This window comes from Aquila chrysaetos, chromosome 8, assembly GCF_900496995.4.
Source record: "Aquila chrysaetos chrysaetos chromosome 8, bAquChr1.4, whole genome shotgun sequence".
Lineage (NCBI taxonomy): Eukaryota > Metazoa > Chordata > Aves > Accipitriformes > Accipitridae > Aquila > Aquila chrysaetos.
This window is the reverse complement of record NC_044011.1, coordinates 31,262,569-31,289,852: the sequence shown is the minus strand read 5'-3', so window position 1 is coordinate 31,289,852 and position 27,284 is coordinate 31,262,569. Positions and strand designations below refer to the sequence as shown.

Here is a 27,284-nt window from a genome sequence, read left to right as displayed (position 1 = left end):
TTGACTCTTTCCGTCATCTTGAACAATGAGATTAAGTCAAATTAAAAACTGCTTTCTTTAGACTGAAATTTGTCCGCGTTCTTTTGGGTCTCTCAAGTAGTGGCAGAGGATAGGAAAACTCTGAAACATGAAAAAGTAATAGTAACTTCTTTTGAAAAGCCAGAGGACGTCTAGGGTTGATGTTTTATGTAATATTTAAGTGGTGGGGTTTAATGTTGACAGGCATTCTCTACATTGCTCTTAAAAAGGAAAGAAGTTATAAAGACTTCTGGATAGAAAGCAGGAGAAAAGACCACAAATAGTCTTTACCTCTGATGCTATTTGGAGCTGACCAATTCTGATTTACATACAGAATTTGGAAGAAATCTGTTTTATGAAAGTTTGTACTGGAGGAAAGGATTTGAAATTTTTCATCAGGAAATTACATTTTTGGGGAAATTACATTTTTGGCGAAATTACATTTTCTATGAAAAACGATGAATACAATTTTCTAATATTTTCCAGCATATTCTAGTCACAAGCTGCAACTCTGTCCTGCTGCTCAGATGTGGGCTGACAGGCACCTTCCAAGAGCCGCGGGGCATAGAAAAGTGGTGGTGGGGGCTGTCTCACTAATTCAGGAAACTGTCAAAGAGCAAGCAGATACATAATTCTGCACCTTTATTTTATGGAACTATCCTGATTCTTGGGTTCTTGGGGTTTTTTAATATCTTTTATTCCTGGCTCCCTGCTTTGCTCTCCCGGGGAAAAAGAATGTGTATGCAGAGATTCACAACTTAGTCTGCTGAGCAGGGGAGATGGGTGGGCAGTCCATTCTCACCTTGACAGGTCCCTGCACAGAAATTCCCACTATTGTTAATGGGAGCTGGTGACACATATGAAAGAAAGAATTTATTTCCACGTTGTTAGGTTTTTTTATTTTTTATTTGAAATGCTGTTGTCAGACAATGCAATAAGAGGATTTGCGTGGTAATATGATGGCTGATGGATTTCTTGCAATAAAATCCAACAAGCTGGTTTATGAGGTACTTTATATATTTCTTATTTGTATTATAGGAGCAGCAAGGAGCCCGGGGATATGTCTCTGCTGTATGAAACTCTTTGCATATATGTTACAAATAGTCACGCTCTGTATATTTTGTCTGTCTGGGTTGGTTTTCTCTCTTCTCACTTACTGTGAAGTAAGCACATATAAAGGCAACACGTTTGTATGAATGTTATTCATTGCTGTTTGTCCTGTGATAATTCGAAAAATAAAACCATATTAAAGATACATGTGAGCATGTTTCACTCCTGACAGGAAAGACTCACAAAAATGGATCTCATGTCATGAATTAACATGAAAAAGGAATCAGATTTGAATAATAAAATATGGGTTTTTTTTTTTCCCAAAGCACTGGTTTTCACACTAATGCAAGTAAGCCACATGTGCAAGCATTCAGCCTTCATTCTGCTTGCCAGTACTAAGGAAGGTGTGATAATTTTGTCGTCTGTGCCGCTTGGTTTTCCTGCGCTTTAGCTTTGCTTCTAAATTAGACTCCACACTATTAATGGCTCAAAAAATAATGTGATAAGTCAGTTAGCTCATAATTTTAAGAGAAAGAAAAACAAAAAAAACCCCAACAGATTTAAAGGTAGTCCTCATTCTCAGCTGTGCTGTATCTGCACAACTCCAGTGATCTTTTTAAAATTTGATTTTTTGCTAGAAAGTGATGCATTTTCTCTGAAGACAGTAGATCTCTTTCTGGTTTACATCAGCTACAATCTGGCTCTGGCTAATTTGTATTTTGCCATAAAGCAATGTCTACTTTCTTTTGCTTAGAAGTGTCAGCCCTGTTGAATTAGATGAACAGTATTTGGTTCTGGGAAGAGGGCAAAATCTTCATAAGGAGGGGGAAATGTGGGTTTTGAAGCATGATCTGCTGTCTTCTACTTTCCTGCCCCAAATATGTATCTTTATGTATATAGTTACAAGGAAGGAAAGAATAACACAGACGTAAAAAAAAAAAAAAAAAAATTAAAAAAGTGCTACAGAGGATTGTATGATTATCCCAGTAGGAAACAAATTCAATTTATGGATGAATTATGCACATAGCACTACATTTAAGAAAGTAAATTTTAGGGAATTATAAAATTGAGTGGGCCAGGTCCACTGGGAGGAAGCAGTGAAAATGAAAGGGGTTAGAAGAAGGCTGGAGGATGCGAACTGGAGCAGTAATTAAAGCAGAACAGGTCTTAGTTCCTTTTGGAAAAATGGAAATCATGGAGAAAAAAAAAAAAAAAGAAAAAGAAAATAAACCCTGAAGAAGAAGAAAATCCACAAGAGAGTAGAGTGACATTTCACAGGGGAGTACGCAAGAGTCGAAAGAGAAAGCGAGTGCTGGGAGTTGAGGAAAGTTGGCAGGGAAATAGGGGAAGCAATGAAATAGAAAGCTTGAGTAGTCAAAAAGCAGAGTGAAACAAGGGCAAGCAAAATGGGGAATATCATCATCGTGCTCTGAGTGGCCATCAGAGCTGCCAGGCTGTGCCTCAAACACAGGATTGGTACAGACCCTCCACGTCTGTTCAAACTGCCTCCAAAAATCTTATTTTGTCCTGCCTCTTTACTGGTTGAAGGAGATGGCAAAGGAGCAAGGGGCATAAGCGATCTGCTGGTTTACATGAAATGTGGAGGGAAAGGAGAGGGTGACAGCTATGAAGGGGTAATTGGGGACCAAACTGATATGAAGTGAGCATTTAATGGGCAGAAAGGACTTCTTTAGAAAAATGAAGCAGTGAGGCTGCATGCAGCAGTGTTCCTTCTGAGGCTCTTTTCGAGGGCTTAAATTGGAAAGGCTTGTGAAGTATTGTAGTTAAATCAAGTGAACATTTCCTGAGGGACTGCCCAGCAAATTATTGCACTGTTTCTCTTCAGGGTGGAGAGTTGTGCTGGACTGGGAAGTGGGGGCAGGAGAGAAGAAGCCTTTAGTCTGCTTTTTATTCTTTTTTTTTTTTTTTTTATAAAAACCTTCATTAATGAAGCCAAAAACTTACTAAAACCTAAGTTGATATTGGTGTTGAATAACACAAACCAGGATGTACCAAAAAACCTAGAAGGAACAGAGAATATATACAAATTATTAAGAAACTTAACCTGGAAAATGGGAAACGATTAATTTTTTAGGGGAAATTCAGTGATGGAGAAAGAGGGCCCTAGAGAGACATGTCATTTCCCTGTAGCCTAGTCTGAATTTGCAGTGCAGGAACCTTTCTCTAGCACAAGTGAAAATGCTGAATACCAGAGGACAGCTCAATGTTTGAGAGGCACAAAACCTCAGCACTGAAGACAACTTTTTCCTAGGAGCTATGTGGAAGCAGGGACAGTGGCCTTGGGAGTGACAGCTCACGCTGCACTTCAGCCCCTGTGCCGAGAAATCACTCGGCGCTGTCTGGAAGCACCTACTGTTTCTCACGTCAGGACTTACGCATGTTTGTTTTGCAGCAGGATGTGGAGGAAAACTGATGCAGAATGAAAACTGGAAGGATTTCAAAGAGGAATAAAAAGGACTGAGGCTGTAGATGAGGGCGTAACTGGATGTTATTGAGAGAAAATCTAACCTGCAGGTAAGAATAAAGACGTCTTAATTCTTTTAAGTGTCGTAACTAGTAAGGACAGTGTGATGCAAGGCAGTAGGAGCGCATATGGAAGCTGTAAAATGGAGATGATTGTATCATTCTGAATTATTATGGACAAAGCTCTTATAAATATTCATGTGCTTCAGGGGTCAGTGCTGGGCAAAAAAGGGACATGTTATGATCTACCAGATGTCTCTATTTTCTTTATTATCTAAAGATATATCTTTACCTGCCATAGGAATTATCCTTCCATATTAATGATAGTTGTCAATGTGGGCAAGTGTCCTCAGCCCCTGGCCATCCTTCCCGTGCTCTCTGGCAGGCAAGGAGAGGAAAGTGCCCTTCTGCATCTCCATGGCTGGACAGATCCCACCTGAACCCGACAGGGTGTGCAGGGCTTTGGGGGGGACATGTTAGGTGTGTCTTGAGCAGCACTGGTGGGGTAGAGAAGTGCTTGGCCCAGGCCAACCAGTGCCTCCCGTTGCCTGAGATGTAGCTAAGGGGCTCTTGAGCTTTTGGGGAAAGCAGGGAAGGATGATATTGGGGATAGTGCACCTTGAAGGCAGATCAGACCAGCAGCCAAGTTATGCTGTGGTCCTGTTTTTGGCATGGCTGAGGACAAGGATGGGGTGCTCTGACTCACAAGCTCTGGCAGGTGAAGCTGGGAAAATTAGAGGGATTTCCACCTCGAGCTGTCTGCTCCACTCTTCTGTTGCATTGATTTCTGCTGTATTGATTTCTGCTGCGTCCATACGTGGGACTGTGAGTGGTGAGGGTTGAGGGCCCAGAGGTGCCACTAAACCCTCCTGAGGATTTAGCTGCAGCAACCGAAGAGGTTGTAGCTCCTACTGCCATGGACTGGCAGCCGCCTCATCCTTGCTGGTTAAGCTTTGAGGGACTGCAACTATGTTTAATCCCTGGGCAGAAGAGAACGTGTTGGAGATCACTAGCGCTGCCCTTGTCCTTTCCCTGTATGCTCTCAGGCAGCCCTGGGTACCATCTCACCCCTGCACCGAGTGCTGAAACGCCTACTTTCTGTTGGGAAACGCCTACCTGCTGACCTCCCTGTGTCCTGGGAAGCCTCGGGGATTTTTGTTTCGGTGAGTTGTTTGCCTGCTGCTTTTGACCTCTGACTAATTGATATGAAATTGTTGCTGTTGGGAAATAGGACTGGTTGCTATAGCTGGCCTATAGAGACACCACCTGCCTCCTTTTCTTATCCAAGGTGCCCTGTGTTTCTGAGGTTTCCCTGGCTGAAAGTCTTAATTGTTCTCAAACTTCCCAAAGATTTCACTTTGTGAGATAAAGTTCTGTCATTCTGTATTCTTCACTTTTATACATAAGTATTTCAATAAGGTATGTTGGCTCTGGGATATAATCAGTGGAAAGAATTGCTGTGCCCATATATGACATATATGTAACTGTACATATGGATGTGCATAGATATAACTGATATATATTAGGTCAAGATTTTCGAAGCCCTCAATATTTGGTATGAATAGTGCCACGTACTGATAAAATCTTCCAAAATCAATGTTGAAAGTAAAAATGTAGACAAGGTTTTAGGTTCTGAGTGTGTTTCAGATCTGACTGTGAGCTGTTCTGACCAAGGTACATCTGAGTAAAAAGAATTTCTTTGGAAAAAAAGAAAATAGCTTGACACGTATATATTGTTTAAAAAATATATGTATAGGTGGGAGGATATAAAAAAATAGTTTTAAAATTTTCTTATAAATCAACCAAAACCCTAATAAGGCAACTGTGCAAGTAATTGTTCTTTCGTACATCCAACAGTGTTGTGTTTCTTTTGATGTTTACCTCAATTTCTTCTTCACCTTTTTATTTGAGTCTGCAATTAACACCTGTAGTGAAAAAGGAGATGACGTGCTGTTGAGAAATTCTGGTGTTAATTAAAATTATTAACAATTAGAGAAAAATAAGAAAGGAAAAGGAGGAAATAAATAATAAGTTTTGCATTTCTTTTTTTTTTTTTTTTTTTTTTATAATTAAGGTGGAGTAAAGCACAGAGACTGTCTTTCTAAAGAGCTCACTTCAAAATTAATTATGAAACTTGGCCAAAAGAAGTTACAGTGCAATTCCCTCTTTTTAGGAGGGCTGGCATCCCCCATGTTCTCTTCAACAGCATTTAGGTTTGCCAAGGCCTTTGTATAGGGCTGAATTTCATTTCTGAATGAATTACCCTAATTAACAGAAGAACAATAGAGGAAATGAGCTCTGGTAACAATAGAGAAGGAATGGGAGTGTGATTGATCTTAGCAGAGTGAGCATTTGGGATTGGATGAAAGTCTTATTCAGAGAGGAATAATGCAAAATGGCCCTGGGTTTCTTATGAGAGCAGTTCATCTACTGAGCTGCAATACCTTGCTTGCCGAGAACATCGCAGTGATGGAGTTAGCCCACGTCTGTGATCCTCTGGGAGCCTTGTGAGCACTCAGGGCTATCACTGCACTCACAGCCTCAGGCACTGAGATCCTTGCCTACGGCTCCCACCAAATGGGTGTTTGGCACCTAAATATCCCCTTGGATGCTGGCCCAAATCTGTTTTGAAAATGAGTGCTGGCCTCTCGACATCACTGCAGTACTTCCAAAAGTTTTACCTGCGTTGCGTAAAATCAATTTTGAGGTGCTTTTCAAGAACATGCTTGAAAAAGATCCGGCAAACAGTGCTGGAGAAGAGAGCAGCAGCAGGCATGTGGGTGCACACAGAAAGTGGCAACCTCTACCATGTGCTTCTGCGTCCTACGGAGCACTGTCAGCCATACAATAAAGTAGCTGTTGCTTGCTTGGTGGTATTTGTGGGTGGTTCATCCATTATGCACGGGATAGGAAGCTAAGAAACACACGAAAGCCAGTTCAGTACCTTGGGATATTACAAGCAAATGCTTTGGAGCAATTTCTATATTCAATTTCTTATCAAAGTTATCACATTTGCAATATTAGCGAGTATGACTAATTACATCCCCTCTAGAGAAGCTATTATTCAAGAAGGGTCATTAGTTTCCTGTTCAGTGTAGATGCTCAAACATGACGTGGGAGAAAGGCAATTTCTTGGTCTCAGACATCCTCCGTGGCTTTCAAGATGTTATTTGCCATTCGACTTTCCATGGGAAATCCCTTAAAACAAGCGTTCTCAAGCTGAACAATGCTGGAGTTTGGAAGAGGCTGTCAAGAAACCCCTGAGAGGTTCCAGGTCTCTGATTTTATGTAATCGCTGCAGATTCGAACCAGTTAAGCTAGCGATGAAAACCATGCTGCTTCCCCAAAGAGGGCTCTCATAACTGCGTTAAAGCCTCTCAGCGGCTGAAGATCGTTACCCAGCCTTATAACTTTAAGACTCTTGGGGATCAAGAGAAATAAGCCTGATGCAAACCATCTGACCCAAAATGAATTGCAGTGGATGGAAGCAGAAAATCTATCAGAGAAATGAATCCCACAGATCTGTGACTTTATTTTTTTCTTCCCTTTTCTTAGCTGCTGTGTTTGTTTCTACTTTATAACAAGTTGGCTTTTTACCTACCTTTTTAAGCTGTTCTTTATGACAAATTTTCAGCTTGTTTTCAATCTAAGTAACCAATTTCCTTCTTTTGGTGTCATGGCATCTTTCACTGAGGAATTAGATGTGACTGTTGAGAATTAAAACTCTAAATGTCTTTCCCTTGAGACCTATAACTTGGTTTTGAATCAATCATTACTCAGTTGAAAAATTCCTCTTCAGTGAGAGTTCAGGTAAGGACAAGAAAAATCCTCTGAACTTGAACATTTCTCACATCAGCAAGTAAATTAGTCACCTAATCTTGCCAGATCTTGCTGATGAAGAAAGACATTACTGAAGGACTGAAAAACTCATAATCCCTAGCGTCTTAATCCTCACAGTCTGCAAGAGAAGAGTAGAAATTTACTTTTTCTTTCCTTTTAACTTCCCAGAGCCCAAGTAATGATTTCAGGTCTCTTAGAGAACTGGCATTTAAATTTAGGATAGTTTAAGCCTAGGATCAAGGTCAGTCCCACTGCTCCATTCTACTTTTTAAGATAATACTTCAGCTTCAAATGTCTTGCCTAGTAAGTGTGCCTGTGGAAAAAAAAAAAAAAGTTGTTCCCATGACATTTTAGAACTGAGTAACTAGAGAGGAGGAGGGAAAAAAACAGGAAAATGCAGACTTTATTGTGTGGATTTTTTCTCCCTACTCTTGAGCACTTAATTTTGTTGGTTTTAATCTCTCAAACTTGGAGGTGGAGGGAAGGACAAGAGTTTTCTCCCTAGCCGTCCTCATAGCAGTATTTCTGAGTATCTCCTCTGAGCATCTTCTCTGGGAAGGCCATGGGGATTGCAGGCGGTGTGTGCTACGCTCCATCTTCTTAGACTCACTTGGGGGTGAGTGATGCAAGGAGACTAAGAGTACTGGCCAAGTAAAATGTGACTGCTGGACCTGATGTACCCTTATGCTGTCCTGTAGTATCTTACTGGACCAACAGCCTGCTCTGGACCTTGTGGTTCTGGTGGAAAATGTTGTGGCGATTAGCTGGACGTTTCAACCTTCTGGTTTTGGGGCAGAAAGCATGATGTAATGACTCCCTAGCCTGCCCCAGTACAGATGTAACCCAAGGCTGGCTCTGCTGGGGCTTCCTTGGATCACCCTTGGTGAGAATGCAGTATTTTGCATGCAAGTCCAAGGCTCTGATCAGGCTGTGTAGTATTTTGCGTGCAAGTCCAAGGCTCTGATCAGGCTGTGTGCTAGATGTGCTTCATGTATATAGTCATTTAATCCAATATAAATAGAGAAATGGTGGGAAGGAGTTGTCAGGTGCAAAGAAAGGGGGAAGATTTAGTGGGGGTTGGAGGCACTGTTGACAGTCTAGCTAAAGAGCTCATCTGCATTTCCCCCCTGCCCTATTTTAATACCATTTCTGAGCCCTGCCTCCAAGGAATGATTTCTGCTCCATCAGAGGCAGAAGCAAGAGAAGCTTCAGCTTGCTTTGCATCATACTCTGAGCCAAAAAAAAAAAAAGGGGGGGAGGGGAGAAAAGGGGAGCACCTGTCAAGCTAATACCTTTGTGCATTATTAGGGATAATCTGGCAGATGCTGTGTGGGAAAACCACCTCAGATAATAGAATTTGGGTGGGCTCAGCTAAGGCTACAGGGAAGTGTGGGACCCCAATCAGACTCAGTAAAACATAGTAATAATAGTAATTAGAGATTTTCACAGACTAGTCAGTCCTGTATTTGCAAAAGAATAGCTTTTTCTACCTAGTCCATCAGAGAAGTGAGTTCAAATTCACATTGCTGCAGACACTGATAAATGAAATTCATCCTGACAACATATGGAAATTTATTTGTGATTTCTGGTCCTGGGCTGACATCCTTCCAGAGAAGTTGCTTGAAGTTGCCAATGAGCTGACAGTGTAGCCCGCTCCTGTGGTGACACTGATGTGCCAAAAATGCCCCTGGGGTGGTCTCTCCTCCTGGGTGGGCTCTGAGAAGCACAGCCTCTCTCTCGGGGCCCGGGAGGGTTTGTCACAGCAGCAAACTCTCTCCCAAGAAGTCCCAAGTTGTAGTCCCTTCTTGCCCAAAAAGGGAGAAGGAGTTCAGAAAGGAAAAAAAACCTGAGACCCTAATTCTGCAGGTTAGCCAGCATTACCCCAGAAAGCAGAGAAATAGGGTTAGCAAGGAAGGTCAGCCAGCTGAGGTAGACTATGTGTGATATGGTCTTCCCCCTAAACAGTGTCTATGTGGCAGGTTATTGTGCTGAAAGAGGTTATCCCACTGGCCTTTGGGTAGGCTGGGTTCATGGGGAAACTCAGTCCTAAATGAAGCCAAAGATAGGGGCAGTGGCTGAACGAGTGTAGCCACAGGGTGTGAGTTACACTTGTATAGACTGTAGCGTGTTTCCAAACTCTGAAAAAGAGCCAGTGCACGCTCAACAGGTTTTATATCTACTCTACTTATATTCAAGGACTGGATCTGGTCATCCTTGATCAGTTTTGATTGAAATATCATTCAAGCAAAAATTGCTTTTCGTGGGACAGGAGAAACTCTTCAGAATCTGTCTCGTTTCTTGAAACGTGAACGTCTGATTTATTTATAAGTGTCCTGAAAACTCGAGGTTGTAGCAGAGCTAAGGGGAAAGTCCCCCAGCTGACCTCTGCCCTCGCAAAGCCATCGTAGACAAAATTGATATTGGCTCAAGGGAGCTGTACATTAGTGAAATGTAATGTCAGTTCAGATTTCATCACGTCATGCCATAAAAAAAAATCAATAAGTTACTCAGATCAAATAAAAACAAAAAAAGCAATAGTAGAAAGCCATTTAGACATGAGCCATCTGGAGGGGAGAGGACATAACGCAGGTATTGTTTGCTTTAAATCTCCATAACAGCGTCTCTCATTTTTCTACAGTTGTAGTCTCCGCACCTTTCTCCTTTTGGAATAGCAATTACGGTATGTCTAGTAAGAATTCATGACAGCTTAGGACCTTGCTTAATGGTGGTTGGTTTTTTTATTGACAAGGCAAGAAAAAGACATTAATACAACTTTAGATCTCCTGCCAAATCCCAGAAGAGATCCAAGCTATTAATATAGATACGTGTGTAAGACGTGATACGCTGGTCTGAATCTGTTGTTATTGGAAGGGCTTGTAGTGATACCTGTAGCTGTCTAACACTCTTCCATCCCTTATTATTAATCTTGTAACAAGTTTACTGTTCAAGCAGAAATTTCAATTCCAAATATTTGCTTCAGGTTGTTGGGTCATTTTGGAGGAGGAAGGAGGCAGAGGAGGGCTCAGGAAGAATAGTCCGGCGGCTTACAAAAATAAAGAAGATACCCACTAGTGAGACTGTATTATAAAGTCAGAGCCCCTGCAGTGGTCCTCTGGGTGACATTAGTGTTTCTGCCTTTGAGCACTAGGTCTGAGCAGTACTAGTGGTGCAGGGTGTGACAGCCAGAGCATGTCCCATGTCATCCCACCAGCCCCGCTTGGCTGAAGCACGTGTCTCTGAGACACGTTACACACGAGCATCAGCTGGCAGACAAATCCCAGGGAGGTCTCCTCTGCTCTGAGCTTGCTTTTGGGTTCACATAGCTGTTCACCACACTGCTATGAAGTGGTTTGGGTAACAGCCTCCCTGGATGCAAGGTGGCATCAGGTGCCTGGACGCAAATAGTCTGCATACCCCACTTGGTTGTGTGGTAGGACATCTCCATGCTTAGCCTTGTCCCGCAGGCTGATGCACTGCCCGAGGAGAGTCATTGCCATGGCACAAGGCATCAGAAGTGATGAAATCCCTGACATGAGTATTTTTTTTCCTATCTGGAGCCCCGAAGTTGAGGATTCTGTTGACAAATTAAATATCTGAGAGTCAGAAGGGTAGCCAAAGCTGGGAAGGCAGGGGAAGGAGGGTAAGCTCGCATCTTGCCATAGGAATATTTTATTATTTTACTCATCTCGGATCTGTGGTCACTTTGTGTTGCTCACTCGGCTGAGCTTCTGCGTAGAAAAATGCAAAAGCTTGCAATGAGGCTAAAGAGGGTTTAATTGTTTTTCATTTCCCCTTCTTTATGTAATTTCAAGGCTGAACTGTTTTAACAAGCGCTGGAAGCTCTGAGCACTTACTCTGTCAGCTTTCTTCTATTTGAAGTCACACCTGCGAAAAATCAGATGGCTTTTATGTATTGAGATGTACACTTACAAGTCCCAGGAACAGACCAGTGGTGCCCCAAACGTAGATTTTTTTTGAATTCTGAACAGATTGTAAACCTTCGGGGTTTACAATTCGGGGCCAAACCGGTTTTAATAACGCAGTGGCTTTTCCCATCAGAGGATCTGAAAGCTGTTATCCTATAAGCTGCCTGAGTGTACCCTCCCACTTTTAGGCTGAGATACAAGGGATGCATAGCCTGTGAAATGTGGTCCCTCCAGAGCAGAGCACACAACAGCACTGCAGGATGGCTTGTGGCACAGAGTGAGCAAAGACTGTGCTCATACCCTATGGAGAACTCCATGTGAATTTGCAGGAACAGAACAGGCAGAATAAATCGCTCAGCTGGCTCCATCTCAGCAGAATTACGTCAATGTTTCATAAACTGACGGAGTTGCTATTTGACCAGGGTACTGAGCCCCAGACCTCACTGCTTGCCATATCTTACTGTTAATTGAGAAATTCCATCTCCAGACCAACACAGCAGAGTCTGGAAAGTCTTGGGAGCCTCTGAGAATAGTCTCAACAATTAGGAAAGTAGCAATGCTTAATTAAATTCCCTTGTGCATTTAAAAGGGGTCGGGAACCAAGCCAAGATAATCCCCTTCCTCAGAAAAGCAGCTTTGGGTGGTATTCCTCTCTTCCAAGAGCCAACTTAATTTTCACATTCCCCACAGCAGATTGTTTTATGAAAGGAGTCTTCCCCTAACATTTATCTGGTTTTCTCATCACTCTGCATTTTCTGCCTGCTACAGCATTCCTGGCTCTGCCTTCTCTAGTTTCCATGGGGGAGGTTTTCCACTTTATTTTCTGGCAGTGGTGCTGATTTCTGAAAATACTTATTATCTCCATAACCTCAGACAGCCAATTTCCTGGGATATTTCTCCCCATCCTTTTGAGAAGCTGCTTATGCAATTACAGACAGCAGAGTTGGTATTTCAGTGTGTTTCTGCCATCACATGTGCTCCACAACCTGCCTCTCACATACCACCAGCCCCCCTTAATTGCAGCCTCAACCATAGCTCAGCTAAATTATCTGCAATGCCTAAACAATGTAGCCTTTCCAAGCCAAATTTTCCAGCTGTCCTTTGAGGGATGTAGGACTCCTTAGAAGCATCCTTTGAGAGGTTGGTGTCTACTTCTTTGCTGATAACAGAAGTTTTTCTGGAGCAGGGACACAGTAAGCCAACTTTGACCTGTACTGTCAGTGAAAAATCCAGTGTAACTTCTATTGGACAGATTATCAGGAAGGGCAATAATGTATTAAGGCAAGGGCCTAAATTATCTAATTCCACATGGATTCCACATGAAGGGAAAAGAAAATCACTTACATCTCTATGTGATAAAAATCCATTCTTCTCTTCCAAGAAGGCAGGTGCATTGACTTCATGGGGGATCCCTGGGGGTCTGCTTTCTGCCCTCCCAAACCTCTGCAGCTCCCCAGCTGGTAAGCCACAAGCAGGCTTACAGGAAAGCTGGGGGATATTGCTCTTTCTTGTTCTTGCCATCCACAATTGGGCCGTATTTGCTATTCTCCTGTGCGTTATCCCACAGAGCATATCAGGGGCTTTTTTTTTTTTTTTTTTTTTTTTTTCTTCGCTCCATTATTTTAAATATGCTGGCGAGATGGGTGTGGGGAATAGGGTCCCCGGACAGGCTCGTAATTTCTGACCCCACTGCTGTGTTTCAGCATGGGAAGGGCTGCAAGGACTGAACTGCCCATTTTCCACATGTGTTCATTTGGAGGGGGTGTTGGTTTTTCCTTTGCCTCCCCTGTCTGGCAGCAGGGTATCACCTGTCATCTCTATGTCTCTCCATCCCATGGTGTCTCCATTACTTGATCTCCATGCATCTCATGGATATTTTAGGCAGTGTAAAGCAGAGAGGTTTTGTAAGATTTCCAGGTACCTGCCAAGAACAAAATCTTTCTCTTTCCCATGTGCTTCTGAAGTGGATCTTGCTCCTGCCTGGAGCGAGTACTGAATGTGCACTTGCCCTTTCTCAACAGGCTGAGTGCTTTCAAGTTGCTGATGGCTAAATAAACATGTTTCTTTTACCTGTAGCTTGGCCGGGCTGCTTGTCACTGCAGCGCAGGATCCTAATGAACCGCAGGAAGCTACAAATGCCTCTTCTGATGGTCAGGCAGACACAGGAAAGCTCTCCTGTGAGATGTCATGAGAGTCGTCCCTGTCCCTCCCTGTAACAGTAAATGAACAGCTGGAAAATTGAGGGACTGTTGCTGCAGTGACAGAGGGAGTTGCAGTCCTACCTGCCTGCACCCAGAGCTGTGTTGCTTTCCCACACGGCATAGCTATCCGTGATGTAATCTTTGTAAAATGGGCCGTGAAGAGCTGGAGGTGGCTTGCACAGGCACTTCAGCGCAGCTTTACTGCGTCAGAAGAGCTGCATCATCCGAGATCCGCAGCTCCTCTCTTTCGAAGGGAGAAATTAATCAAATTTCATCATTCTTTTTTCATTTAAAGGGAGAGAATTGTGCAAACAAGAGGCAGGGTACCTTTTTTTTTTTTTTTTTTTTTTAATTATTTAAATAGCAACTACTGTTCTCTTTAAACTGCAAAGCAGTCTGCACCAAGAAGAACCCAGACATAAATAGTGCTGTGCAGAAGGTGAAGCATAACATGAAAAAGAAAGATCTAGAGATCACGGTTTGCCTTACTTCAAATGGGAGCAACTCTAGCCCATGTTGACTATGCAAAATGTTATGCATGTGAGCACATTGCAATTTTTTATTAATATTTGCTCTTGAATGTAAGTGTTTGTATGGTGGTGGACTTCTTTGGAAAGTTTATTTTAGTGGATTCACCAGTAATGTGTTTCAAACCTCTCTCCTCCTCTCTGAACCAAGGGACAAACATTTCATCACCTTTTAAGGGAGCATGACCAGTTTCTCATTCTTTTGTTCATGAGAATTGCTATTTCCCACACATGGGGACTATTTTGTCTCTCATGCAGAAGCTCATTTTATTTCTGTTTTGAAAATCTGATCATGTACAGGAAGGGGAAGTCCTTGCCCTAACTGAAAAGATACTCACCAGACTTTGTCTTCGTGAGTGGCACAAAGCATCATATAAGAGAACAGAGAGATTCAAAGGGAAGGGTAATACAGCCAGTGAAGTAAAATGCCTATGTGTAACGAGGACAAAACATAGGCATGTAAGACACAAAGCCGGTCTAACACGCAGCAGACTAGAAGTCCTGCACACAGGGAATACAGCAGCAGCTCGGTGCTATCATTTACTTAATACAATTTTATTTGACACAAGCTGGGATTTTGTGATGCTGCATGTGCTATTTGCTGTTGAATGTGTGTCAGCACACTGCATGTCGTTGTGGTAGATGACAGACCCCTCCAGGGCTGGGGAAGTTTGCTGATTAGCCTTCTACATGCCGCAGAAACAAAATCCAGCAGTTCAGCATCAAGATTCACAGGATGTTTAAAGCCGTGGTCTGTAAGCTACAACTAAGTGTTCAAGGTCTGTTGCATTTGATTTATGGCTTATAAATGTGATCCTGCTGACCTCAATACTACTTTTTTGTAGCTTTCCTTCATATGAGAATGGTAAGAAATAGGAAGCCGAATTCACTCCTGCTTTTGAGGAAGTGGGCTAAAAGCAACAACAGTGGCAGGGACAGACATTGTTCGCTAGCTAAGAGAAGCCCTTTTCCTCCTGCCACCTTAATGCTTGAAGAAAAGGCAGGGAAAGCCAGTCTTGCCCAGTGTCCCAGGGGGGTGATCCATTGCTCAGCCCCTTCTAGCCTCAGGGCTAGGAAGGAGGGAGCAGGGGAGCTGCAAACTAGCCCCCCCCCGTGGGACCCTGCCAGTGCTTCCCATGTCTGAGCACCCCCAAAACCTGCGCCACACTTTTAACTACAGCCTGCTGGTCCCCCAGCTATACTAAATGAATATGTAAATAACTCTGTGCTACACATAACTGTGGTCAAAACCAGAGACTGATTCAGGCAAAATAACGGGATTTGAGATTTCTGTTAAAAAAGAGCCCATAATGAAGGGAGCTCATCTGTTCTCAGTGCCTCTGAAGCGCTTGCGTCTGAGAGGTCTGAGGAGGATTTTGTATTTATTGCTTTATTGCTGAATCAGGCTGTTGGAAATTAACCTCCCACCTGCAGATCCACCGCTTTCGCAGCCTCCTAAGCAAGCTGGATTCTTCTGCACAGCGAAGGTGCACCTCTTCATCAGGCCACGACCCTTATTGAGCTTGAATTCATTTCAGGATGGTCTGAATCAATTATCATTACTTTGGAAGAAATAAGCATGGGCCTATTTCAAAAGGGGGTTAGCTTTTTAAAAAACCCAACACAACAAAGGAGTGGTTTGCTGGTTAATCTGTCCGTATGTGCTGGAGGTTATGCGTAAGTGCCTCATTACAATTTTCCCAACTATCTGCTTAAAGTTGTAAGGAGGCTCCTGTTTAGCACCATCCAAAAGGCAATTCCTTTCAGCTTGATTGCAGCAGTGAAATGAGGGTGTCCAACTGCAACGGTAAAAACTGCACAGGAACGAACGCCCCACTCGGAGCTGCACAAAGCGGGTGGCGCAAGGGACAGCGAAGCCCAAAGTAGCTACGTAAAATGCAGCATAGTCTGTACAGGTCATATAAAGGGGAAAATAGTATAGAAGGAAGGACTGTATGTAAAAGTTGCTGATGCATACCTAATGCTTTGTTTGGGGAAAGGATGGGGCTGGCAGGCTCTGTTCTGCTCTCCTCAGGTGATCTTCCTGCAAGCAGTGAAGCGGAAATGTATTTGGCCAGGAACAGAAGGATACATACGCAGTCAAAACCACTGGGTGTCCAAAAGATACTTCACTTAATAGGGTCTGCTGATTGAATACAAATTTAGATATTGTTAAAAGCAAAATTACTAAAGTGGTGAACTGAAAACACCAATTTTTTTTTTAATTTTTTTTTTTTTTGCCAGGCGCAGCACAATGAAGGAAAATAAATATAGCTGATGAGTTCCTTTTGTGTCATTATTATGTGGTGTTCTTCCTTTCATCTGTAGATGAGGTCTCTGTATTTTGCCCTAACAACTCTCCTGAGCATTAATCTGCTGCTCTTAAATCCAGTCCTTAATGCAATTAAGTTTGCACAGGGAATCCATGTGGCTGCAAGCATCAAACACTGAGGAGCTGTTAGCTGACCCAGCTTATGAAAGTGTAGTATTAGCCTATTTCAGAAGAGAGAATCATCAGGAAATTGCAAAAAGTGTCTGTAAACAGAAGACAAATGGCAAAAAAGGAAGAATTCTGTAATAGGGTACGTACACCCTTTCCAAGGCTGCTGTTTGCAAACAATTCCCCCATCTTGGTGACTACTGTACTCATTAGCCATAGCCACCTAATTACATCCAGGAATGGGACTTATGTCCCACTCTCCTCATCAGCGTTTTTTACTGAGTAGCTGCCATAGCTGCTGTCTTGTGTGGTTTTCCCTGTACGTTCAATGAAGAGCTCCATCACCTGGGTCAGGGCTATGAAAATTAGCAGGCACTGGAAATTATGTATTGCAGTGCCTGCATCTCTTCGTGGATCCCCTCCTAAATGTTTTCATTGACAATCTTTCATATTAAACGTATAGTAAACCTTAGCCAAACAGGGTCTTCAGTGTAACGCAAAGACAACAGCAGGATTGGTTTCAAGAGGCCATTGTATTAAAAGAAGAGAAAAAAAAAAAGCGCCTCTTGAGCCACAGTACCGATAATTATTTATGCTGATCAATACCTGATGCGACTAGTCTGCAATGGAAGGCTGTCCTAAATCAGGCTGAGGTTGTCTCTGGTTTGTAGGCAAATCTTTCCTGGTTCTAATTTCTTTCCTGAGTCATCACTACCGGAACCAGAGCACGTGCCAGTTGCAAGCCTGTAGGAAAACATAATATACAGATAAAAAGTACAAGCAGCCTTTTGGTTAGAAGCTCAAGTTGCTCTGTCACCTAAAATTACAGTAAGATAAAATTTCTGTCAAAAAAATGTCACGCTGTCAAAATGAAAACCTACAGTGTTTATAGTTTCTGTTGAAATTTCACTTTGAGGAAATGGAAGAAGAAATGGAAGGGGTTTTTTCTTGTTACCATCACAATGTTTTATTTTAACTAAGAACAAAGATTTGGGATTTTTTGTTTGTTAGAAAATTTATTTCAGTTGCGCCTTGCTGTGGCAACATCCCATTGGTATGTGTTGAAATGTGGGAGACGATCCTACCCTGTGGCATGTCTATAAAGATAACAACTGCGCTAGCAAAGCAGCATTTTGTTCACACCTGTATTTAGTATTTATCACAGTGAAGGTCATGCCAGTGGTACCCGCTTTTGAGTGATTATTTTGTTACTATCTGGGTTAGACTGAAATAGGACACTGCTCATTTGAAAGAAACCTCCCTATGGAGAAATGTACCACAATAATGAGATGAGAACTCAAACTAATTGAGTTATTTTGCTTCCAGAGCATGCGTAGGCAGGCCTTATTCTTACGAGGTATTCCTACACGTTAAAAGAAGTGAACAAAATTTAAGGATTAATCTTTCTTCCATAGAAGCTAGTATCTGTTTTGTAATTGGTTTAAATTTAGCAAGACTTATGATTTAAAGAACAGTTCTTTGCTCTTTTTAGAGAGGAAATAAAGTACATAGAGGATCTTAAGTCCCTGATTTGTCTGTACAGATACTGCCTATGTCTGTATCTCTTCTGTTGCGGGGTGCAGCTGTTTCTGTTTTTCTATAATATCCTGCTATAACCTTACAAGAGCATACTCCCTTTCCAGTGGTAATGAGCTAATTAAGAAACTAAAACCAGCCAGCTTTCTTTTAAAAGAAATAAATTTAATTTAAAATTTTAAAATACACTAGCACTCTCCAGATATTGAAATTGTACTCATTTGTGTTCTTAATACATTTCAACAAGATCAAGTAGCAGCAACAATATATTCCATTTCCATGGAAATCTGTGTAGTTTTCTTTGCCTCTAATCAGACCACTTTGCTGAAAGCTAAACTGTTTATTTTTAACCTCTCGGAAGATGAAAGCTTGCTGTGTCTTTCATGTCAGGAGTGTAGCTGTTTTTCTGTGCTTCATTAGGTCTTTTGGCTTCAGCCTCACCTGCAACTGAGAGCTGGGCAGTGGGACAGATCTGTAGAGGATGCTAATGCCTCTGCTCTCTTTCCTTTGCTTTGCTGGCAGTTTCCAGCCCAGTGCAATGGGAGTCAGCATAAAAAAACGAGACCCGGATATAGGGCTGGCTCCTGTCTGGCTGCACGCAGGCACAGTGAGAAGCGTCGGATCCAGGATCTAGGGGGGAAAAAAGCAGGGGATGCTTAAAGAGCTGGTATATCTCATGCACATGCATGCAAAAAAATTGCTTGTCTTATCATAAGCCCCAAAAGCAAAGGATGGGGTTAGGTCAAAGAAGGTGCATCAGGGTACCCCTATGACGCTCTCTAATCCAGAGGATGAGGCAGTCGGCAGTCCCTCCAGGAGCACCCATGTCCTGACCAGCTCAGTTTAAAAGAGAGTTTTGTAACAATTATGATTGCAAATGCAGTGGAGACATTGAGAAATAGGTGGGTGCTTGGAGCCAAACCTGCAGTCCAGCAGTTTGGGTCTGAATCACCCCACGGTTGCTTGTGCTCATACACCATCATTGGTTATGAAGGTTCAGACTGGATAATCTGTCCAAATGCCATCCACTTCTGGCCTCACAACCAGCTATGATCAGAGAGACTCCTGTGCACCCTCCCTGGCTCTGGGAGAAAAATGGCATAAATAGGAAAGGTGGAGCCAATACACACTTCCAGCATTGTGAAAGCTCTCATTGTACAGTGCTTGTAGGTCACTTATTTTTATTTTTTCCAAAAATAAGCTGGTCACTTAAAGCTTTGTTCTAAAACAGGAGCTATTACAATAAATTGTCTTGTGTTTTTTCCCAAGAAACCCAGTTGCTGTAGGCAAGCTGATGTTTATTTGCACTGATGGAAGAGCACAGAGCAGCAGATAGCACTCAGTCCCATCAATGAACGTGTGTGGTTAGGGTACAGCTCTGCATTTGAACGTAAAGAAACTCCTGCCAGATAATAGAAGTACCAGGGAAACCCACTGCTTGTGTGTTGTGTAATGAGTTACCTCAGTGATCAAAACAGCATGGCATGGTTAGGTATGGAGGTCTGAAAAACCCTGAGAGAGAGACAGAGAAAGGTAAGAAATGGCAGATCCTAACACCTGCAGGGAATGAAGTCTCTCTTAAGGACCCTGAGGGTTGCCATCTCCTCTGGAGATTCAGCACGGCACTGAGGCACTTTCCAGGTGACATATAGGAAGGAGCTAATGCAGAAAAAAGAATTCAGGTGGGGGAAGGAGCCCTCAGGTGAGGGGAATGGCCAGAGGTAAGCCACAATGCTGATGATGGCATAAATAGGGCATAAGGCAAGGGAGCAGGAGGGTAGGAAAGTCAACAGGGCTTTCTAAAGTTCATCCTTTTCCTGTTTATGCTCACCACCAAGGTCTCCTCTTTGTTGCAGGTATGTTAGCTTGCTGCTTGTGAGCAGGATAGCAGTGCCTGGCTGGTGTGTCTTGGGGAGATAGTTTTGCAGTTTCACGTTTCTTGACAGGATCTGAAGTTGGTGGTGTTTGCGCACCTCCTGCGGACTGAGCCTGTGAGCTTTCCTGCCAACAAAACTTGCCCAATGGATCGCATCAAGATTGGGTGTATCAATCTGATAAGACTGATTTATTGTTTTTTTTTCTCTTTTTCATTCTTGGCCTCGATAGAGATTAACTTCTTGATAGTTCTGTTGGCATTGATATTGTTGAAAGTGGTGTACCCGAGCATAGTTTAAAATTAGCCATAACACTTTTGCTTTCTTTGTCTCGTGTTCTTGTTGGCCTACAGTGTTAAAAGCTGTAGCAGGAATCGAGTACAGCACGGGGCCTGAACCTCCAGGGGTAGGAACAGATATCAGCTTGTCAGCTTAACGGCCTGAGCAGTTCCCCCTAATTACTCTCTGGTTTGCACAGCAGAGACGCATAGATGTTATTTACCTCTGCTGATGACACACAAGAGGGAACTAGCTCCTGCTCCCCCTTTAATAGCTGTGATCTTTCTGCACAGATAACAAGAGCAACTAGCAGTAAAATTGCCTCCTTGCCAGTAAGGTCAGTAGCTGCAGCTCCGAATTCACAGGGGAAAATGTGCAGGAAAACTCCACTTTTGTGCGGTCATTCTTCACCCTCAAAGTGGCATTGAACTGCCTGCACGAGGCCTCTGCCAGGTGGGGAGGGAGAAGGTCTTTCTTATGATGCCAAAAATTTACTCAGACCCTTTCACCATGTACTTAAGTAGCGCTGAGGTTGAACTGGGGAGAAAGCATGATGATCATCAGAATGACCTGATATAAAATAATCTCCTCCGCTTTACTTTGTGGTTTTTGTTAGCATTCAGATAAGATTTTTAATTAATGTTTTCACTTATTACCTATTGATCTTCGATATTTACCCATGGTCTTTTTTCTTTTTTGGGGGGGGGGGGGGGTTTGATTGATTTGATCTTGCTAGGTAGGAATTAATACACAATTAGTCTTAGGTTAGCTGAAACTGAATAGTTAATGAATGATTCACTGACAATACTAATTGCTCAGTTTGCTGATAGATCCCAGGAACCACAACAAGACAAACTGATATTTATAACAGGTGCCTGAAGCTGGCAGATGTTTAGGGAGAAGAAGCAGATAAGCAGGATTAGGGAATTTCAGAAAAAGTTAACCTTTTTCCTGTCTGGGCTGCACAGGCCTCGCTGGAGGCGTCATCACTAGAAAAATGAGGCCATTGTAAGATTTATTGGCTCAGTGCAGCATTTATTTAGTGACAGTCACAAAAGGTAATTGTGTGAGCATGTGCAGCCTGGAGTGTTTAATTGCCTCTGCGCCAGGGCTCCCGTGCGTATATGGGGAAGTACTTCCCCAGCTGTATTAAGTAGTGTCTTTCCCAATATATAAAACACCAAGAATATAGCGTTAGCAAGCCTGCAGCATTGCTGCAGCAGAATAATTGTGTGTGCGAGGGAAGCGGTGCAAGGGGAAGGGCCAGCGGAGGCCCAGTTTGGTGCTCATTTTATCCCTACACAAACATCTCCTGGGAGCATCGTTTCTGGTGACTCTGTCCTGTGGAGCAACAAACCTCAGCAGCAAAAGAAGCACCTACGTGCCTGCCAGAAGGTGCAAGTCAGCCAGGACCAGGAAGAAAAGGGGGTGGGGTGGACGTGTGTGTATGAGAAGAGGACAAAAGTTTCAGTTATTTCAATCCCAGGTGATTTCCATTCTTAAAAAAAAATAAATAAATCACAACTTTACTTCTATTCTCTTCTTCCTGCCTGTTTTCCCTAGAGAGAGTTATCTTTTCTTTCCCAGTTTTCCTCCTTCATAAGCATGCTTTTTTCTTTCTGGCACTGAGAGGAGAGGAAGAAAAGAAAGTATGTAGAAGGAAATGAAGGAGAAAAGGATAAGCACAACCTGAAAAAGCATTTAATTTCTTTTCCTGCTTTTAGGTAGCGATAATGGGTTTAAAATAACTTTTCTAATATAGAGGTCATTCAAAGTAATTTTTCAGAAAGTGCCTATGAGCTCAAGCAATTGCTTCTGTGTCTGTCATACGAGTGAGTAGCAATGAGATGGTAAAAACTGGCTGCCGTCATAATTTAAAAAAAAAAAAAAGTGATTCTCAGTCACATCAGTTTTTGCTTGATTACACATTATGATGCTGAATACTAGCTTTATTGATGCCTTCTGCACTTTGGGTTTAGAAGTGTATTACTAGATTAAACCGTTTGGCCCTGAACACGGAGCCGGGGAACAGCAGGGGCTGCCTAAACCCGCAAGGAAGCAGGACCCGATGATGGAGGTAAGCCAAACCATCACCCGGCATCCTTGCCCTGCAAGGAAAGAACAGAAAAAGGCTGGGTTTTGATGTGGTTTGGTTTGTTGGGGTTTTCTTTTTAACTCCACAAGACTGTGGCAAGGGTGGAGGAAGGGAGCAGGTTGGGATGCCGGGACTGAGCTTGCTCTGCCCCAGCCTGGCCAGGAGGGACAAGTTGGGACCATGCCTGAAGGAAAAGGGATGCTCAGCCAGGGGTTGTTAGCAGCCAGGAGGGCTTCTGAGGATAGCTGTCTCCAAGCTGGGTTCAGGGTGGAAATGGGAAAGCACGACATACTGATAGTCGGAAAGGATCTGGTTTAAAGGCTAAAATTAAAAGCTATGTATTGCTGTAAAATGCAGAGTCTCAGTTTTCCTGCGGCATGTAGGATTCATTTCTGGGCCTTGCGGTTTATGAGATAATGGACTGTGTAACTGTTCCTCATCTCTGTGACTAACGGCTCCTTTTTGGCACCCGTCCTGGAACTCAAAGCAGTGTAATTTTTATTTCTGGATATCACAACTAATTATACTATTACAACTAGCTGTAATATTACAACTAACATTATTCATCTTAGCCTTGGTCGTCCTTTCCCTTTTATAAATCCTACTTCTTCTGCACAGATTAAATTCTGAGGCTATTAACACTTTGATTACAGTTTAGTCATATTAAATTATCCCTTGGTATTAAGGCTGTCCTGTCAACCACTATGATACCTACAATTAATTGAAAAGATAACTGGTAGTTTGGTGCGAAGGCTGCGCCTGAGTAGGATAGCAACCCCCGGGGAGCCTGGTGCGGGTACCCTTCCTCCTTCCTTGCAATGAGGCTGGAGACAAAATGGAGTTAGGCTATAAATGGGAGCAGGATTTACACCTGTAACAAGGTTAGGTGGCTGTATGCTGAAGCATAATTTGGTATTTAAGGTCTCTTGGGTGACACAGGAGGGAGAAATATCAGGAAAAGGGAATCAAGTTACTATCAGATATTCTGCTTAAAACTGGGTCCCCATCCCTACATGTATGAAGGGCCCCAGGGAAACCTTACAGGTCCAGGGAACAAAAATGATTGTGTTTGAGTGCTTCAGCCCTGATGTACGATGTCGCTGCCCATCCATGCGTGTGGCCTTTCAGGCTGCTTTTTACCAGGGTGTTTAGGGGTCCCTGAGGGTTGTGTGCCACAGAGCCTCCTGATACCAGCAGAAGGGCTTTGGGGTAATTTCCAAATACATGTCACCCCTGTATTGAACAGCCCCAAGGGAGCAGCTCCATGGATAATTGCCTTTTTGGCAGCTGTTGCCCATGGCTGGGAGATGCTGTGGAAGGGCTGCTCGCCATAGGCATGGTGTGAACTGTGCCTATGTTATTTATTTCTCCCCGCAGTGGGATAGACAACGAGCTACGATTTTCTTTTACGTAATTATTGATGCAGTGGCTGGTAAATGCTTCCTTGTCTTCTCACCAGTCTCAAAGGTTAGCTTGTTAATGAGGAGGTTTTCAGATGCTCACCACCAGTGTTCCCTTTGGGGGGGAGCGGGGTGTCTTTTAATAGTTGTTTGATGCTGTTCACATGGGCAGGCAGCAAGATAACAAGGCAAATGATTGTCTGCTTTGCTGATCAGAGTCTGTAATAATAGGTTGCTTGGTGTTACACATTCAATTCCTGACAAACCAAAAGGCATTTGCCATTTTGGCCAATGCTATTTTTACCTGACACATACCAGTTGGGTATGGTTTTGTTGCATCTAATTGCAAATGATCTTTGATTTTTTTTTTTTTTTTTTTTTTTTTTTCTCTCTTATATCTCCAGAGGCATACTTTTTGGAGTGCCAGCAGCAGGCAATACGACTTCAAGGCATTTGGGAATGCCAATTAAGGCTTATTTATATGATGATTGAACTGCCTGAGAGCTCAGTGCCCACCAGAATGCACTGTGGCCTTAGACGAAGGGAATTTTCTTCCCTGCCTACGTCTGGTGAGAAGGGAAGCTTGCGTGATGATGGCTACTGTTCTCAGTAGTTAAGCACACCTCAGGTCAATTTTTTGCACCAGCAAAAAGTAGGGTGTCCCTCCTTGCATGGAGGCTGATGCATTTTCATGTTGACTTTGTCTATACAAATTTGTATTATTGCACATATAATACAAAAAGAAATTGCAAGTATCTCCAAAAGAAGAAACATTATTTTGTTTTACTAATATCCAAATGTAATAGCACTAACGGGTTTCTGCTGATTTATTTGTTAGTTCCACTAAACCAAACCGGGCAAAGTTGATTTGTGCTGATTTTGTTTGGTTGTTGTTGGTTTTTTACCATTTGAGCAATGGTGGAACTTTATTTTACTGTAAAAGGGTAGGATTTAGAGGCTGTGTTTCCAACATTAAATATCCTGTATTTTGGATATAGGCTCTGCTGTTCAGCCCTGGTATCTTCCAGCCCTCGAGCAAGGCAGGAACGCATTGCACATCTTTCCAAATTGTGCAATCCTTGTAGGTGCTGAAGGATGGCTTCTGCTGCTGATGTGTTCGGATCTTCCCTCTGCTCCCCTTCCTGTGTGGTGGGCTCAGAGCTCACAAACTCTGCTAATCAGCTTCTTCCCTCTTACTCTTATTCTTGTTAGTTTTTACAGTTCCCAGAAATTTTCTTGAATTTGTGTTTAGCTGGGTCCTGTTTCCCTCTCCTGTGTGGCAGGTGAGCAGAGCAAGGCTTTGCTCTTGGAGGCTGGAAGGAACCGCTGGCCGCATTGTGCAAAACCAAATGAGACTTCGTCCTGTGGAGTTCAGCTCGATGTATATGAAACTCACACGTTCTATAAATAAGCAGACTGCATATGTTAGGGCACAAAAGTAGGAGGACAATGTCAGAAGATATTTACCGCTTGCCTGAGGAGCAGTCAGTTTAGATGAAAGTTTTGCGGCCAGACTTTTCCAAAATGCTCACTCGCATGATTGAGGTCAGCTCTCATTTAGCTGCTAAAATTAGCGGTGAGGCTTCTAGGCAAACTGACTATTTCAGGTGCTAAAGAGCTTTGACAGTCTGGCCATAAATGTCCCAGAAAGTGTTCCTGAGTGCTAAAAAAGAAAATCTATTGTTTGTGGAGTTTCTCCAACAGGAGTAGACCTCCTCTGGAAACACATCCCTCACACCGCCTGCTAAGGTCTTGAAAATCTACTTGTGCCTTGCACACAGGTATTGCAAACTTGGAGATATATACACACACACATAGATAGATGTGGGTATAGAATATACACACACAGCTGTAGAGCTCCTCAGCTGAGTGACTACTAGAGTTGTGGCTATTTGAACTGCTGAGCGCTCAAGTGATGCAAGATTAAATGCAAGTAGTCAATGCCGCACACCAGTTCCCAGCCATAAAACAAGCAAATGCAAGTATGGCACTGCATCCTCTGGTTCTCCCCAGGAATGGCAAGGGTTTCATTAAAAAAAAAAAACAAAAACAAAAAAACACACAACACCCCCCCCCCAACCAAAAAAAAAAACCCAAAAAAACCAGAATAGCAAACTCTTTTTTCTTCTCCTGTTTTTGTTGTAGTTCTTTGTCTTCTGTTTTTAGCTTTAAAAGCCTGAAGTTTTCCCTACAATGAGTTGGGTGAGATGTATTTTTAGAAGACAATAAGAGTCTCGTGAGGCTAGAGCTGGATCTAATAAGGAAAAGACTAATTGGGGTAGGGCAAGAACCAAATGATAATGCTTCACTTATTATTATGAAAAGTTCCCATGAAGAGGAAACAGCTGGGATTAATATAAAGGCCTCACTCACATTTTGATTTCTTGAAGTCAAACAGAACAAGAAATGTTTGTTAAGAAATGAAAAACTGAAATAGTATTTTTGAGTTTTTCCATATAAAACACTTTAATCCATTACATGAAATATCTATAGAATATTTTTCCGTATGTCCTGCAGACAGTTGGTCCTTTAGAAAATACCTAAACCCTCTTTCTTTATCTGTGTCAGATAATTTAGATTTAATGTAAAAAATTTCAAAATTTGGTAATACAAGGGGCAGCAAATGAAACCAAAGACCTTCACTGACCCACTCAGCAGTGAAGGATGCCCTGCCACATGCTGCCTAGTTTGTCGTAGCTCATGCACAAGTATGCAGGACAGTACTGTGGATTTTTTTTTTAATATAAAATTATATTAAAAAAAGCAACCTTCTACATGTTGAGTTCACTATATGCACTAACCTAACCCAAGTTTGCAAATGAGTGCTTTCTGTAGAGTGTATTTTCCTATTTGAAGAAGAGTCAAACGTGCCAAGCCTGGATATGGGGTTTGATTCACCTGATAGCTCAATGTACTTTACACAAATTGGTACTAAATAAAGAGAGGCAGATGGTTAATAGAGCTTTTTTGGGCTATAATAGGGAAAGCTGTAATTGAGTCTTATCTCCTGTATCAGTGTTCAATAGGAACTTGATGCCCTCTTCCATTTCTGGCTGGGCGGGAAGTGGTTCAATGGACAGGGACCTCTGCCGATCCATCATACTCCTGTATTTTGGGGATTTACAAAAAATGCTTTCTCAACAGCTGCCTCAAAATCATGCCCTTACAGATCAGTGCTGCAAGCCTGGGAACTGATGGTCTGCAGGCTAATTCAAGGGTTTGGTGTTGTTTAGATGGGAAAGTGATCAAAACAACGAAAGCTGTACCTAATTGCCAGGTAATGTAGATATTGTGTAAATAAATGGCACTCGAAGCAGGACTTTCTGCAGAAGGGCCCCTGGAAGGCTATTGACTATATTTGTAGGAGAATCTGCAGGTTCATTAATCACTTATGAAAAGGAGTTTTCTTTTTTTCATGAGCTAGAAGATATATTTATAATTAAGACAAATGAAGAAAGGGTGGTTCTGCAGCTTTCCTTATGACAGTAATGGAAAGCCAGAGCTTTATTCTGAGTATACCCCCATCCATTGGGAGCTGAAGCAGGCACTGAGTGATAAGGCTGTGGCCTTTGATCATCTGTCAAAATTAAACCTCGTTGAACATCCGCACTGGG

The 27,284-nt window shown here is 42.6% G+C and overlaps 1 long non-coding RNA gene across 2 annotated transcripts in view; it reads left to right on the top strand.

The window, feature by feature from the left end:
* LOC115345108 overlaps window positions 1–27,284 on the top strand; it is a 75,145-nt gene that overhangs the window by 31,041 nt on the left and 16,820 nt on the right. For both annotated transcript variants that reach the window (XR_003924721.1, XR_003924720.1), the window contains exons 3-4: window positions 3,482–3,603; window positions 4,599–4,715. This is a non-coding gene — a long non-coding RNA (uncharacterized LOC115345108). The remainder of the gene's footprint in view (window positions 1–3,481; window positions 3,604–4,598; window positions 4,716–27,284) is intronic.